At 44.4% G+C, this 17,333-nt stretch overlaps 1 protein-coding gene across 2 annotated transcripts in view; it reads right to left on the bottom strand.

The window, feature by feature from the left end:
* The window catches only part of CHST11 (carbohydrate sulfotransferase 11), a 484,533-nt gene that overhangs the window by 338,594 nt on the left and 128,606 nt on the right, over window positions 1–17,333 (bottom strand). The window lies entirely within an intron of this gene.

Raw genomic sequence — 17,333 nt, 5'->3', positions numbered from 1 at the left:
AAACAGTTCAAAGTAAGGGGGCTGAATTAACAGCTCCTAGCGCCTCAATGTGCCACATTAGCGTCATTTTTTTTTACGCTAATGTGGCCCAAAAAGGTCAAAATGGCTGTGCCAAATTTACAAAGTGGCGCTATGCACACATTGCACCACTTTATAACTCTTAGCGCTACATTATGCCTTCACCAGGCATAGGGGGTCATTCCGACCCCGGCGGTCAAGGACCGCCGGGGCCGGGGTCGGCGGGAGCACTGCCAACAGGCTGGCGGTGCCCCGCAGGGCATTCTGACCGTGGCGGTTTGGCCGCGGTCAGAAGAGGAAAACCGGCGGTCTCCCGCCGGTTTTCCGCTGCCCGACGGAATCCTCCATGGCGGCGCAGCTTGCTGCGCCGCCATGGGGATTCCGACACCCAATACCGCCATCCTGTTCCTGGCGGTTCGCCCGCCAGGAACAGGTTGGCGGTATGGGGTGTCGTGGGGCCAATGGGGGCCCCTGCAGTGCCCATGCCAATGGCATGGGCACTGCAGGGGCCCCCGTAAGAGGGCCCCACTTTGAATTTCAGTGTCTGCTGTGCAGACACTGAAATTCGCGACGGGTGCAACTGCACCCGTCACACCTTCCCACTCCGCCGGCTCCATTCGGAGCCGGCTTCCTCGTGGGAAGGGGTTTCCCGCTGGGCTGGCGGGCGGCCTTCTGGCGGTCGCCCGCCAGCCCAGCGGGAAAACCAGAATGGCCTCCGCGGTCTTCTGACCGCGGAGCGGCCATTTGGCGGTTCCCGCCAGGCGGGCGGCTACCGCCGCCTGCCAGCCTCAGAATGAGGCCCATAATGTATGTAAAGGGGGTGTTCCAGAGTTAGAGGACCAAAAAAACTGTGCAAAGAAGTCTAAAAAATGTATTTGCACTATTTATTTTGGCACTTTTACCACCTGCTCAGAGCAGTCATTAAACGGGGGAACATCATTGTTTGGAATGGGCCTCAATGTGCTTTGCAGGATTAGTGTCAACATTTTCGATGCTAATCCTGCAAAGCTCAAAACTAGTGTAAAAACTGTTGACACTAGTTCCCCTAAGTAACATCTTGGTGCTAAGGGGCACAATAAAGTGGCGCTGCACTGGGTGTAGCACCACTTTCCTTAAATCAGGGCCAAAGTCTGAATTAAAAAAGTGCCGCCTGCATAAAAATAGTGAGCTACGGAACACTCACTCAACCTCCCCTTGTTCCCTTTGTCCGACTCCCTGCCAATTTGGCTCTGAGGCTGGGAAGTTTATCATGCAGTCAGTAACATAGCTCACTGGATTAGGCGCCTGCTCCTAGCGCCTCGGGTCACAGCATTGAATCGTAGCTGGGTACATTAATCGTTCTGAGGTGGAGGCATTAAGTGCCCTTTAGCTGAGTAGTATTAACATCTATCATTGAAGCGCCTGGCTCCAATTCTGTTTCTGGTGAGCGCTACATAAATGGTTACTGTTAGTGTAGGGCAACCCACGAGGCACATCAAATTTTACCTTTCAATCAACCCTCCATTTAGTGCACTTTTGAAAATCCTTTTAATAATTTGTAAAACGCAAATGAAAAAAGGAAACTAAAACATACGAAATTAAATCATTAGTTTAAACCATGAGTTTTAAACATTTCTCTGAGAAAGCAAACCCTTGATGACCCCGAGTCCCTCGGTGAGATGCGGGCCTGAGGGCGCGAGGGCCGCACCTACACCGCCTCTCAATAGACTCAGTTGTACCAAGAAATCACACTGCGCAATTGTTTTCCAGGTAGACATGTCAGCGCTCTACTTTATTATCTGTGATATAAAAATCAAGTAAATAAATAAAAAACCAATGTGCTTTCTCGACTGCAGCTAAAGGAGCTTGAGTCACCCGGTCTGACCGGGCTCGCGCCGTCGGCACCTTCAGACAACAAGTAGCCCTTTGTGTGCCTGGAAGCTGAGCTCAAGCAGCCTTTCTTACAGGGCAGCGACTGGCTCTCAGAGAGGTGACCTGCCCACCACTGGAATGAAAAGTGCTGAGTGCGCAGAATAATTTGCAAGTCAGTGTGAAGTCTGAAGCGCACCTCGAGACTCGCCTCTCCTTCTATCAGGGTGGGTAGGGGGTCAAGAGACAAGCCACCAGATTAAATCAAGTGCAGGCTTTCAACACGTTTTCCTTTAATGTACATTACTGACAGTCTTGTGCAAGCACTCCTGCCCTTCACACACATTTATGGCACCAATATCCACAGGGGTTTAAACAAATCGTGGCCTCTGCTTTGTAAAGCTTGACGAGAGGCCTAATGCAGTTTCACTTAGTTGTGTCTGATTACACATGTTCTGCATTGTTATTTGGTCTCTTGGCATTTCAGGTTTTTGGGAGCAGACCTATGTCTGTGATGTCTTTTCCTGGCTGTGGTTCACCTTGAGGTAGGATACCCCATCCTTTTCCTGGCCCAGCTGAGAGTCGATTAGGGGCTTTATTCAGTTTTCCTTAGTCAGAGATAGATTTTGTGATCTTCCAGTGTAACCAATCTGACTGTGGATTGGGTTTTGGTTTTCTTTACAGTGTGTTCTGCCAGAGGTGGCTTTGGGTCTTACAGTCCCTCCCACTGGGCCTCAGCAATTTTAGTCTTGTCTGTCATTTTTGAAGTCTGAATGGGCCACTGTGTGGACCATAAGACTTCACCCTTCTACGAACCTATTTTGTAGTGTGTCATTGTTTCTGAAGTGCAATATTTGTTAATCTACTATTTTCTGTGTCGTAGTTTTCCTGAATTATGTTATGTTAAGCTATGTGAGGTTAAAGCCATGCAATTTTTTAATTTCTTCATATTATTCTTGAGTCCTCCTCTATTTCTAATTGTAACATACCTTCCTTTTCTGCATTGTCATTCCAGATTTGTTGCCTTTTTCTAGACCCTCTTTTTACTGGTTTTAGAACTCTGCACACTTTACCACTGCTAAACATTAATCCTGTGCATATACTTACCTACAAACAAATGTGCAATGAATTTAATATTCCCAACTGGCCTATTTAGTTTGCCTACAGTCCCATTTATAAAGGAATCTAAATTGCACCTATGGTATGAAAAGGTAAATGTGTTACGTGGGTTGCAGTGTATATTTACACCAACATATGTGAAAATGATATTTTTGCAGAAGCATCTCTGTCCTCTGGCTGGGCTGCAGTTTAAATTCACTGTGATGACACATGGCAAGTAAAATACCTTTACCATGTTTGAAAAGTCTACTTTATTATATTCATAAGTCACCACAGAGTACCCTGTATGCCCATAAGGGATGCCCATAATTTATAAACATACGGCACACTTCATATTGGGGTTATTGTGTACTTAGTGACATAAAACCCAAAAGCAATTTACCCTTTGGGTCTGAATGTACCTTTTGAATAGTCCTAGATGGGATAAAAATCTTAATTTGCAATCCCCACTCAGGAAAGGGCTAGAAAAATGTTTCAAAATGATTTCCTGCCTAGTTTTTAAAATCTGACAATTGTGAAATTCGATTTTTGATAACTTAAGCAAAAGCCCACCTGAGCAGGAACTGTCATAAAAAGCAGTTCTGCAACTAATCACAGCCACGGCTGGGGAAATTAACAGCCCTGGCTCAGGAACAATGGCCTGTCTCTGAGCCCAGGAAAGGCCAATGGGTGTTAACTGCTGACCACTTAGCCAGGTTAAGCTATCTGGGAGTGGACAGGAGCAGTGGATAGAAAAAAGAGTAGCTCTAGAACTACCTCTTTAACTGGGAAATCCCTGGAAATGCTTTTCGTTTTCATTCACAGACCCTCCCAGATAGCCAATCTCCAGTCACAGTAGGAGGAGTTCTGGCACCTATCACACTTCTAGATATAGAATAAATGTTCTTGTCTGGGAGAGTTAACAACGCTCCCAGACAAGAATGGACAATGCCTTGCCTCTGGGCCCAGGAAAGGCAAACAACCCACTTAGCATGAATTAGCTATCTGGGAGTATATAGGAACAATTAGGACAATGCCTTGCCTCTGGGCCCAGGAAAGGCCAACAAGTGATCTACTTAGCAGGAATTAGCTATCTGGGAGTATATAGGAACAATTAGAAGAACAAATGACAGTGTTAGAACGTCCTCTTTTGACTTAGTGATGACGGAGAGGGATTCTCCTATTCATCCCCAAGATCCTCCTACACAGTCGGGCTCTGGCCACAGTAGAAGGGGAAAACCAATTTTGATCATGTCAGGTAGAGGAATGGACAACAAGCTGGAGACAGGCCTGCCTGGTGGCAGTTGGGTCCTGCTGTGTTGATGTTGCCCAGGGGATTTTGGGTAATTTTTCATTAAAGCAAAGAGGAAGTTCACATAAGGAGGTGATGGGCAATGAAAAAATAGTTAGGATTGGGTGGTAGATTTTTTTCCATTTGTTGGTTAGTGCACAGGATAAATCTGGTACCTCGACTACAAACTCCTCATACCATTTCTGGACCTGGGAAGACCTCATCTCAGGAAAGTGACCCAGCTGGGAAAGGAATCCTGATTACTGACTTCTGCTGGAAGGAGAGGACTCAGACAAGGATGGCTGAATACCGCTGCCATCCTGGCACAGAAACTGCTGTCCAAGGGTCAAGTGGTTGCTTCTTGTTTACTGGCTGCAGGGACATAAAAGTAGGACACCTGACTTCAAGAGGGTCCAACTGACTAAATAGGACTAGACCCTGCATGAGGCCTGGTTGGAGAGATACCTGGGGCCGTATTATATATACCGCACACTTTCACTTTCAAAAGGTGCTACAAGCACAAACAGGGAAAGTTCCCCATGTTGTGCAGACTATGCTGCCCCCAGGACAGTGGAGAACTTGCGCTGACCACAGGACAGCACATTCAATTGAAATACGGAGTGGCTGCTTCAAAACCACTCTGTGTTTCACAGCGCTGGCAGCATGCCACCTGCACTTTCAAAAGGTGAGAAGGATCCAGGGGGTGCTTGGGGGGTCTATGGGACCCAGTTTATCCCATCCAGAGGGCTGCTTTTAGGAGGTGGACTGAAAGCATGCCACCTTTTTGTGGTGCACTTTCAGTGTGCCTTCTAAAGGCATGCTTGCCTCTGCGCCCACATCGGTAATATAGTGTGGGCACAAAGGCAAAGTGATTCCCTCATTTGCATGGTGCCGTGCCCCCATGCAAATGAGAGAATGCCCTCTTGTGATAGCGCAGGTGCTACATGTCCGCCAGGGCTATTAGTATTACAGAAGAGGATGCACAAGTGTCCGTGGCCACTAATGTAATACCACTGTGCCCCAGAGGTCAACAAAGCGAGCGCAAATGTCCGTTGCCCCCCAGGGCACAATGTATCATATGGTCCCTGGTGCCCAGAAGCCTGCCCTGAGGACCTGGGGGCTGTAGGGCTAACCGGAAAACCCTAAACAAGTCTGATGGTAAAACCTTTGACCAGAACAACCTGCTTGGCTTAATGGATCTCTAATCCATCATGGCCAGCCTGAAATTGTGGCTCAGTCCCAGCCCAACCTGAACCCTTTGTTTCGACATAAGGAGTGACTTTTTCTAGAAGCTTCTTGCTTTAAACCTTTAAAAACTCATATCTCCTCTTCCCCATACCCTATTTTGATTATATTGGTGTCTTTTTGCTCTATATTTCTAAATTGCTTTGGGAATTTTGATTGAGTTGTGTTCTTTACTTTAAAAGTATTGGTACTACTTGAACGTATAATGCATTTCTCTTGGAATTGCCTGCTGCATGTGCCATAGCTACCAGAGGTTGAACATAGATTCTCATAAAACTGTGTTTTCACCTAACCAGTGTGGGTTTATTGGGTTGGTAGTGGTATGGCCCTCTCAAATAAACAACCCCATTTCTAACAATAATGTTCCTGCATGTGCCCCTTCCTTTGGTTAAGTGTTGTTGTCTTTAATGTTTTCCTAACAAATGGTAAATCTTTGTCAAAAACACCATGCCCTAATGGTTCCATGCCTCCCATCTTCTTGTTGCCCTGTCTACAAGACCCATTGTCCAAGTGTTCCCTATTGCCAAGACCCCCAGTTTACCATCTCCCTGCTCCACAAAGTTCCCTGTCCTTACTTACTCCCTCTCCATATACAGTTCTATCTCAGGCTCTTTTAGCTTCCATATTCCTTGTCTCTGAGTGTCCATGCATCCCACAATTCGATGCTTAAAATGATTGGGTATCTGGCTAATTGTTTTGTGGCGTTTTCAGGAAGTTCTTCCCCCTAAGGAGAAGCAGCCCGGGACTTAAACAGGTCAAGCACCGCTTGACCATTCTGAGGGGACAAAAATGCTTTAAAGTGAGAATATGGTGGCCCTCTTTGCCAGACAGCATATCCCTGTTGCAATAGGGTGATGTAGTATGTTGTTGGGTGGTATATTGTGGTGTTATGTGGTATTTAATGGCAAGACACAGAGGGGGTTATTCTAACTTTGGAGGAGTGTTAATCCGTCCCAAAAGTGACGGTAAAGTGACGGATATACCACCAGCCGTATTACGAGTTCCATAGGATATAATGGACTCGTAATACGGCTGGTGGTAAATCCGTCACTTTTCCGTCACTTTTGGGACGGATTAACACCTCCTCCAAAGTTAGAATAACCCCCAGAATACTGTAAAGTGATGTTTAATGTCCAACTGGAGTCTCATGTCTCATGTGTGGCTGCCCTTAGCTTTTTAAGCCCTTTGTCATAGCTTCATGGCAAGGATGTTCTTAGCATCATGCATGAGAAGTGCTCTGGACATATGACTCTCACAGGCCAGTTAGGTACTCTCTGATTGCAGCGGGCGATTTGAACATGGAGGGTAGTGACTGAGGGTCGAATAACAAATTGGGGTGTCTCCAGAGTGCACGAGATGCATCGCAATCAGAAATGTCAGAAATAGGCCAACATTTGGAAAAAGAAATTAAATCTCTTTCCTGGGTTTGCCAAAGCTGTGGTCCCATGACTTAATGTCACACGACCCTTATCAACCAATTGGGTGTCTACAGTGCTTAGTTTGCAAAAGAATGAGTGTCGGAGCCTTAAGTGCTGCTCACATGCCTGCAGCTAGTGCTGTTAAATTTAGGTGCACCAAATGCGTAGTCTTGAACTCACCTCATGCCTCTTTCATCCACTACCAGATACATGCTGCCCCTTTTGCGTCTCTCTTGCAGGTTCCTGTTTCTCCCTTTGTCATGAGTTTTCCATTTTTCTTGTCATGTGCTTGTTTTCCTCTCTCTTGCTGTCTGTCAATGTCTGATGAGGAAACATAGGTGCAGATTGCCAACAATGAGTGCCAGTGGACCCCACCGACAACAACTGGCTTTGCTTAAGCACTGGGTGTCAAGTTGCTGAAGTGAGTTGCAGGAACAGTGGAAAAGGGAGCCAGAGAGTGAGGGACCCATGGTATGCAGACAGAAATGTTTGTGGGTCAGCGACAGGGTGATGAAAAGGGTACTTTAATTTGTGAGAATGCTGTTAGTGGACCTGAAGTGAACAATCAGGTGAATTCAGAAAATGTGGTCATGGAAGCCTGGTGAGAGAAGCAAAGGGGTGAGGGGCTTAGCAAATATGGGGTCCCCAGGGCCATCTGAAGAGATGTTTGGGTAAAGTGAACGTAGCCGAGGTGCTTTTAAGACTTTTCCTGGTGTCTCACAAGGCAGTAGTCATGTGACCTAGGACACATGTAACTCCGCGGGCAGGGCAAATGGCTGTGGGAGAGGGTGTGGTAAGATGAAGGCCTTGATGTAGCACAAGCATTCTCTGGGCGGCCGGGAACTATGCTCTGGGGTCTGGAGGGTTTAAAAATGTCAGCTTGAGATTTGAAAATAAAAAATGGTTTCAATATTTTTACCGAGGATCTCACATGGACATGGTAAGGTAATTAAGGGCCATGTGACACAACCATGAAATCAGGTACTCTGTGGCATTAGGAACTTGTGGAAGCAAAGATAGAAAAAGGTGTGTGAAGGTCTCTAGATGCTTGCGTTTTCCTGAGGTTGAGTTGTCATAGTTAAATTAGTGCCTGGCAACTACATAAGGACCTTGTCAAAGCACAGGCTATGTGAAAGGTGAGAGTTCCTCTTCATCAAAAGGGCCAACAATACACTCTTGAATAACTATGCCCTATCATGCAGTAATTTTGCTGTTAGTCGTGCCTGTATGGAGTTGAAATATGCATTGTTTTTCTAGTGTGGTTTTATGGTCAGATCTAAAAAATAATTTACTGTAAATTTAGATATTTCGCAACATGATAACTAGGGGTGTGCGTAACTCACATAATTTTGTGTAGCATAATCATGCGGAATTACCCCAAAATTTCACAAGATTACATAGAATTATGCAAGAAGAGTAATTGTGCATTTAGTGCTATTTTCTCAGTGCAAAAATGCCCTTGTGCCCAAAATGGATGTCAGGATGCATTTTATGCTTGGAAATAGTGCTAAATGCAACAGAACATGACCAGCGAGCAGCCACTTGTGCTCACTAATCGTGCACTTAGGGTAGCACTACCCCCAATTATTCCCAATATTTAGCTCTAGTTTCTTAGTGTAAAATGCACTCTAGCATCCGAAGAGGACACAAGGATGCATTTTGCACTAAGAAAATTGCTCTCAATGCAACAGAAAATAAACAGCAGCATGAGCAGCTGCTCGCAGTCACTAAATGTGCTCTCACTGCAGGATTTTGCCTCCCCTAAATTACTCCTAATTACTTGAGTGGGTGTAATTGTGTAATTTGTGTCCAAAGAGTAATCCAGAATTACCAAAATTATTCCGATTACTCTGCCATATTTGAAATTCTTCCCTGGCCTAATAATAACCAAACACAGATTTAAATAAAACTACTTGTATTCGGGAAGGAAGACATCTGCAGAAAGAACCAGCAGCAGTTCCACTTATCTGTTTAAAAGATGTAGCCATTAAAAAAGAGGTAAACTAATAGTACTGAAAGCATGCACTGTAAGAGCGTCCATCATGCCACGTCTTGTGATGTGGTTACCATGTTACATTAGGATTGCAGGAAACAAACTACCATATGCACCAACACACAGACCACAGTCTGTCACACAATATTCATACAGTCTCCCGTTGAAAAGCCAGTAGTGCACAGTGGGCACACAGTGAGTTGGAAGCCCTTGTAGAAAGGGTTTCCAGTTCATTGTTCGGGGGTTCTACATAGCTGACATCCATCAGGAGATTCACAACTTCCCAAGGACATCCAAGGCTACATTTTGTTTTGGGACAAATGGGCTGGAGGTCTGCTTGGACGGTGCCTATCTATAAGCCCTGTGCCCCTCTCCTGTGCTCCTTCATGGATAGCCATGTGATGAAGGCCAAAGCCCCACCTCCACACTAGACCACACCCCTTCATGGCCACGCCCCTTCTCACATGTAAAATAAATTTGAAAGCTGTCAGGTCTGAAAATGATATTCCGAAGACAAATCCCTAGCCACAAAGAGAACTTCGGACCTATTGATGCCCAGTGGACCTGAGAGGTTAATTGCAGATATAAAAATGATGCATCCAATGACTTAGGGACCAGGGCCCTCAAGACCACAATGCTGTGGGGCAAAAGCTAAAGGAGCAATCATAGAAACTATGACATATGATTCATGGGTTCCAGCTGGCATATTGGGGAGGAGATAGAGCTGAAACACAGATTGTTACTGTGAGATGGTTTAGTAAGGGAGACCTAGAGGCTGCAAGATCAGGCAATATAAGTAACAAAGAGTCCCCGGATTGTGAGTTTCGGAGGACCCTGTGGTGAAATCACAGAATTAGAGACTGGAATGGTTTAGTCCTTGGAACTTATAGTTTCAGAGTTTTTAACTGCTAGACACTGGAATTGGAGGCTAGTTAGAAAAACTGTAGTAATGCACACTGAAAACAGAGGTGATAGATGGATATGCTGTGATTTCAATCTTGGCTTACAGTGCGTTCATTATCTGAAATAGGTTGGGAGGCTGAATGGACATGGGATCATTTACCTACCTGGTTAGGAAGTGGCTATACCCGCGAGTATCCAAGTCTAAGAGCACATACAAAGAATGCTCAATGCCCTCAGCACCAACACCGAAGGTTGGTTGGAGGAGTAAGCCAAGATGTGTGTAGATGACGGCCGGTGAGGAACATTACGCCCTGGCTGAGCTTGTTGGGTCCAGATGAGCTTTAAGAATAGGAACAGGAAATGATCCAATAGTGTCACAGGCCAGCCAACTTCACCAAGAAGAGATAGAAAGAAATAAGATAAAGGTCCAAACCTAAAGTGCCTGAAGGGAATTACCCTTTTAAGTAGAAAGTTTAATTTCAGAGATCAGAGGTTTCCAGTGTGATAAAGGGTAATAGTTCATTCATGTACTGGTGCGCTTTGATCTTGTGCACAGGATGTGGATGCTGCAGGTTGGTGTAACCGCTGCCCAAGCAACTACCATTCCACCTCTATATGTCTACAAGTTAATTGTGACTGAGAAACTCAGCCTGTGAAAACGCTCAACATCACTGATCTTGGGTTACACAAAGCGTCTGGAGGTGAGCGAGGATCAGTTAATCGTAAAGGATGGATCACGGAAACAGTTGGCATGTCTCCTAGCAATCAGCAGTCGCAGACGAGTAATCCTTCACTATCAGTTTACTTCTACTCCCAACGCGCACTGCACCTGGATAGGTGTCTGGATTGCAGCCCAGAAGCGTCATCTGTGCTCTCGCCCAGCAGGGCAACTGTGGTCAGCGCATGAGCAAACTGGCAGTGGCTTTGTAATGCCTACTCTGGAAATGTTAGAGCCTGACCAAGCTAAAATTGCCAAGTAAAATGTAAGCATTTAACCGTTGTGAGGTTTTGTTTTTTGCAATGCAACATGTTTGTTATATGTTTGGAAAAGAGCGGAGGAGAATGCAATGGAAGGGGCAAAAGGCAGGCACGAAGGAGCTTGAGGGAGAGCACAAGGGATGAGTTCTGATGTAAAGGGAAATTGGGGCGAGGACTGGAGGGTGTAACCTTCTGTTAGACCGAAGAAGTGCAGCTTTTTGGAACAGTGTTTTTCAGAAGGTACGCCTTACCGATAACGTTCACCCTGAACTTGTGGAACGTTCCCAGAAGATGCACTGATGTTTTAAGCAGGTTAAACTGGAGAGCTCTATCTACAGAAGATCCACTGATGTTTTAAGCAGGTTAAACTGGAGAGCTCCATCTACAGAAGATCCGCTGATGTTTTAAGCAGGTTAAACTGGAGAGCTCCATCTACAGAAGATCCGCTGATGTTTTAAGCAGGTTAAACTGGAGAGCTCCATCTACAGAAGATCCGCTGATGTTTTAAGCAGGTTAAACTGGAGAGCTCCATCTACAGAAGATCCGCTGATGTTTTAAGCAGGTTAAACTGGAGAGCTCCATCTACAGAAGATCCGCTGATGTTTTAAGCAGGTTAAACTGGAGAGCTCCATCTACAGAAGATCCGCTGATGTTTTAAGCAGGTTAAACTGGAGAGCTCCATCTACAGAAGATCCGCTGATGTTTTAAGCAGGTTAAACTGGAGAGCTCCATCTACAGAAGATCCGCTGATGTTTTAAGCAGGTTAAACTGGAGAGCTCCATCTACAGAAGATCCGCTGATGTTTTAAGCAGGTTAAACTGGAGAGCTCCATCTACAGAAGATGCGCTGATGTTTTAAGCAGGTTAAACTGGAGAACTCCATCTACAGAAGATGCGCTGATGTTTTAAGCAGGTTAAACTGGAGAACTCCATCTACAGAAAATGCGCTGATGTTTTAAGCAGGTTAAACTGGAGAGCTCCATCTACAGAAGATGCGCTGATGTTTTAAGCAGGTTAAACTGGAGAGCTCTATCTACAGAAGATGCGCTGATTCTACAGAAGATGCCCTGATGTTTTAAGCAGGTTAAACTGGAGAGCTCCATCTACAGAAGATGCCCTGATGTTTTAAGCAGGTTAAACTGGAGAGCTCCATCTACAGAAGATGCGCTGATGTTTTAAGCAGGTTAAACTGGAGAGCTCCATCTACCAGCACAAACTAGAAGCCGGATAGCCCTTTAGTTAAGGCTGCTCTCCATTTTCCACAGGGGAATCAACATCCAATTTTTTCCTATAACCTTTGAAACCTTTAGTTGTGGTGAAGGATTTCATATCTTAAAACGTGTTTTTTTAATAAGCTCTACAAAACTGCTACACCTGAGCACCTTTTGTTTTTAGTGTTGGTGTCTGAACAAATGCCCCTAAAGCAGAAACATCTTTCTGTATAACGTTTCAACAACACTTCAAAGTTGGTGAAAATTGATGCAGTCAGTTTCACGAAGAAGTAGATTAAACAAGATTAAAATGGATCAATAGTCGTGAGAAATTGGAATACACAAGCTGAGTACTCCATGAAGCCTTTATATAAGCATGTTGAGTTACCATTTGTTCATGATGAAATGTTTGTTTCTGTGATTTTGTGGTTCCACATGGAAAATGCCAATTTATGTGGAGAAATCCCACCCTTCCTTCCTACGATATGTATTGATATAGGCGAGGTGGGGCTGGTGGGGGCTTTCATACCCAATTTACACTATTGCTGCAACGTTTCCACCAAAGTTAGGTGTGCAAATTGGGAGTAAATTACCTTTTGGAATTATCTTGCATATCAACAAAGTTATAAGGTCGTGGCTGTTCATCATATGTCCGATTGCTACCCCTTGTACCTCCGTCCAATGAGTCTTAATTTATCCTTAAACCTGTGACAGACAGGTGCAGACTTGAACAGCGCTTTGAACCTTTCGGTTTTAAGAAAGCACCTTAGCTAATGTCTTTCGGCATTTTTTAAGCCTGCTGGTGTTTTATTTTAAAGAGCCATAAAATGCATAAGAAAAATAGTATAAAATCAATGAAGTAATTTTTGCTTAAAAAGAGGTAAACAAGTTTGTGTATATTTGAACCAGATAATTCAGTTAAGAGATGTGTCATTTCCAAAGGAGAACTATTCCCGCGGTGAAAGCATCGAAGTGATGCTCTACTAACATTATTGATATATGATTTTAGACATAAAATTAAATTGTGAAAGAAATTCTGTATTCTCAATAAACCCATTGGTTTGTTGGTGGTTTCCAGCAGAGAGTTCACAGGGGTGGGATAGTGAAAGATTCAAGAACCGGTTCGGATTTACCTCCTGCCACAGGGCCCTGTGTCTTAGGTATACATGGGAGCAGGTTGCAGGTTCTGCACACTTGAAAGTTTTGAAGAAATAGATAGGGGAGAACAACATGACCTAGTGGTAAACCAGTGGCCTAGTGTAGAGGTTTCCCCTGAAGGTGAAGTAGAGAACAAAAGGGGAACCAGTGATGTCAGATGGAGCTGTAACCTAGAAATAAACAAGTGAACTGAAAATAAACTGCTGACATAAAGGTGACGTTGTGAGCATGTTACCTAGAGGTGAATGGGTGAACTGAAGGTAAGTGGGTGGCCTAGAATATGTGGATGAACATGGGGGGGAATGGTGACTAGAGGCGATAGATGACCTGCAGGTGTGTGAACTAGATGTTCATTAGATGATGTAGATGTGAATGAATGACCTTCAAGTGATTTGGAGGCAATCAGGTAACTACTCAAGAAAGGTTGCAGCTATATAGTGTGTATTCATTTTATTGTGTTTTACACACAGTACAAACTGGATAGTGTGCGGGTATGTGGTGCTGCAGAACAGTGAGTAGATGGTCAGGGTGTTTAGTCAATGGGTTGAGGTTTTAGGATTTCCATGGAAAGGGGGAAAGGATGGGCATGGCTCACCGTGAAAGCTGAGCTCCCAGGGATCATGTAGATATGGTGCAGCGTCTACATCAATTTTTCTGCCGTCCAGATTTTTTTGGTTTGAATTGTTATGAAATGGTATCTACTGTGAACACAAAAATGCTGCTCTACATGCGCACAAACTCCTGACTCATATTTGGCTACTTTGTTGGGAGAGAAAAGCTTATCAATCGCGACTTCCAGGAATGGAAGTGTCCTACTTCATATTCTGAAAGGTACATTCAAACCGCTTTTTGTGTTTTCGAGGGCCTGCAAGATATCCACACTGCCTTCTGGTTTGGTAAACATGTCTTTGTGTGTGTGATGGGCCGGTTTTAGTGCAGCAATCTTTTTTGGTACCCACCACCCATGACCTCCTCCTTGGATTCCCTCACTACCATCCAGCAAACGTTCCCTTCATCTCTCCACAATCCTTCTCTCACATACATTTCATTTCTTTAAATCACAGGTAAAGTCTGACTTTACTAATCTACTCAGCTATCCACATAAATACAAATCTGTTCCTTGCAGTGTGTGTGAGAGAGACATAATGATCAACTAAGTTAAAGGCACTCCAGTCGAAAGCCCATCTAAAAGATTCCTAAAGGCCAGGCCACCTGAAGATTGTTTTTGATGTTTAGCAGAGCTGTTTCCAGGAGGTCTGTGACCACCTTGGGTTAATCCTTTACTGGGTCTCTGTGATGGAAATTCACTCCAAGATCCAGGCATACATCAGAGGAGGGGTAGCTCACAGTCATCTCTGCAGTAGGAATGCCCCCGCCACCTCATCCATTTATAGTCTTTGGTAATTTTGTTTCTTGGACAGGAAGTAGGATTAGAAGCAGCCTGATACTGCAGTGCACTGGGGTAGATGTGACACACATGGTCATAACAAGAGGAGCCACCTGGCACACAGATCAGAGTCCGCTTCTAAATTGTGTATTAAACTTGCAAGTAACCTCTGATTTTCACCACTCCCTGTCTGTGAAGGACCATAACAAAGAGTGTGACACTATTCCAGGGCACTCAAAATCTCAGCCTTCTTTGGTTCTGGACTTGTGTGAGATTTCTTGAGAAAGCATAACATGTGGAACATGATCCTACCTTTCATATCACCATACCCGGAAAATATATCCAGGAATAACCTTTCTAGAGCAGCAGACATCATGGGGGGGTAAGTCATGATTAGTTGAGACGTGAAGCCTGCCATACAGCCAGCAGCCGCTGCTCCTCCAGTCTTTTGGTCGATGGCTTGGAAGCAGGGTCTGTTTCAGTGGCCTAGAGAAGAGGTCACTCAGATGGAGGTAGAGGCAAAGTGCAGGTGGGGAAGGGCGGGGAGCTGAAGGAAACTCCTGTAGGTGGCATCAGCATAGAGAGAGAAATACCTTAGTAGGGACCAACTGAACTGTCCTTGGATTACTCGTGGAACCCTTGTTTTTGAACATATGGAATACAATGCCCGGAGGGAGAAAAAGACTCTGGATAAAAAAATAAAAAAATTGTTCCCTCCCCCATTCACACACTCACAAAGAAGTAGGGCAAGAAGGAAAAGCACCAACATTCAAATGTTTCATTCCTGGTTATTCTAGGACAGTGGTCTGCAAACTTTAGGACGAGCCACCCGGGGGTAGGAGCCCCACCAAGACCCTACCTAAATGTCACACAGTGATGTCCATGGGATCTATATACTGCAAAGTTCACCCATTTGCTATGAATGTGGAGAAGTGGCCATTTGCAGGAGAGAGTCTGATTTTGAGCACAGCTTGGTTTTGATTTGGTAAGGTTATGCTTATTTTGATGTATGGTATTGTATTGTTATTGTTATTGTATTGTCAGTGATTCTGTGTTTTTTCTTGCTTGGGTGATATGAAAAGGATAACTTTGTGGGTGATGATGAGGAGTTTGCATTTCCACCTAGAGTGGCAGGACACGTCACGTTAAGAATAGGTCTTGCTGCACAGTGTTAATCTGCAAAACTCCTCAGGAAAATAGAACAAACATTGGCAGAATCAATACATCTCGTCTTTTGACCAATACCAAACTTATTAGTTTTGCAAAAACATTTTGTCAATGCTCTTCAGCATTGGCAAAAGAAAAAGCATGGTTTTCCCAATGTGCTGCAGCGGATTTGAGTGAGCTGAGGTAGCAACAGGGGAGGAGAAATCTACATAGGACCTCTGTGTGTTGAGGGTTTAAAATGAAAAAAATGAAAAAATAAAGATTTAAGAAGGCACCAAAAAATAAAAAATAAAAGCAAGAAAGTTAAGTAAGATGGGGAGGAGGAAGCAACATGGAGACCGCAGGGTCACAGGATGGTGAGGGACAGAGAAGCAACAGATGAGCTGGTAGGGGAATGGGAGCAGCAAATAGAGAGATCATGAGAGAATTTTAAAGAGAAGCAGCACTCTAGGAAGTGAGCAAAAAAATTAAATGAATGCACTCCTGTGGAGTGCTTAAGTGATAGAAAACGTAGGCCTGTGAACATGGGTAGTGGAAGGATATGAGCCATCCAATTAAAAGGATTGTAAACAAGCTCTACTCCAGGGAAGGGACAAAGACAAGAAGAGTAAGGAAATCCGCTAAATAACAAGCAAGCAAAAGAGAGTGACATGCAAGACAACCAATGGGCTGCGCAAAGCTTACTGTAAAGATTAATCATGTCCATAACAGGTCTTTGACAACGGACAACGGAAAGCAGTCTGTAGGTGAGTCCTAAGAAGCAAAAGCATAGCTAAACTACACATGAAGAATCCCAAAACTAACTGTAGAAGGAAAATAAAATGACAATAAAAATGAACAACAGCACACAGCAAATCATAGAAACACAAAATCTGGATGACAAATCCATTTTTGTGCGGCAAGCAGTGCTATAAATACAAATAGATTATGATCTCGCTTCCATGCGCAAATGATCTCCTTTTTGCTGTAAAGTAAATTCCTCTTTATGAATCACCTGTCAAAACATGTCAATCGTTGCTATAGATAGAGAGAGCAGATGTGGGGCATGTGATTTCAATTAATTAGCATATATGCAAATCACTGCTGCCGGCTTGACTCGCACAGATTGCAGGAGCAGAATTCTGCATTGCTGGATATTTAGAACCTGCTGGGAGAATGAATCTCTAGTGACACGTCGTCTCTTTGACACAGCAGAAGAGAGATTTAAATGAAACATTGAATGCAAGAGGGCGCGCTGCTGATGGTCGTGTCGTGATGGGCTAAGAAAACACTCTACTGATTGAGGTGCCTGAACAAATACCTAATTGACTTGAAAGCGCATGGGTGGGCTACAATGAACCTGAGCAGACTGTCACCCACTACCACGGAAGAGCTGGGAGGTACTGGGAGTGACACAAGTTCTCACTGTCTGCCACACTGATGACTCGGCCTTTCACTGACCCCGTTTATGGGGTGGGGCAAGGACATCTCTAACTTTTGTGCTGATGTCTCATCTCCTGCAACGCTGATGGCAGAGCCATGAAGGTCCCCAAGAAGAAACCATTATGATGTCATGGCCAACTACCATCAACAAAGAGTATGTTGTCAATATTTTTTTATTAAAGCATCCAATTATCAGG

Source organism: Pleurodeles waltl, chromosome 4_1, assembly GCF_031143425.1.
Source record: "Pleurodeles waltl isolate 20211129_DDA chromosome 4_1, aPleWal1.hap1.20221129, whole genome shotgun sequence".
Classification (NCBI taxonomy): domain Eukaryota; kingdom Metazoa; phylum Chordata; class Amphibia; order Caudata; family Salamandridae; genus Pleurodeles; species Pleurodeles waltl.
Note: the sequence above shows the minus strand (reverse complement) of the source record. Positions and strands in the feature narration are given on the sequence as shown.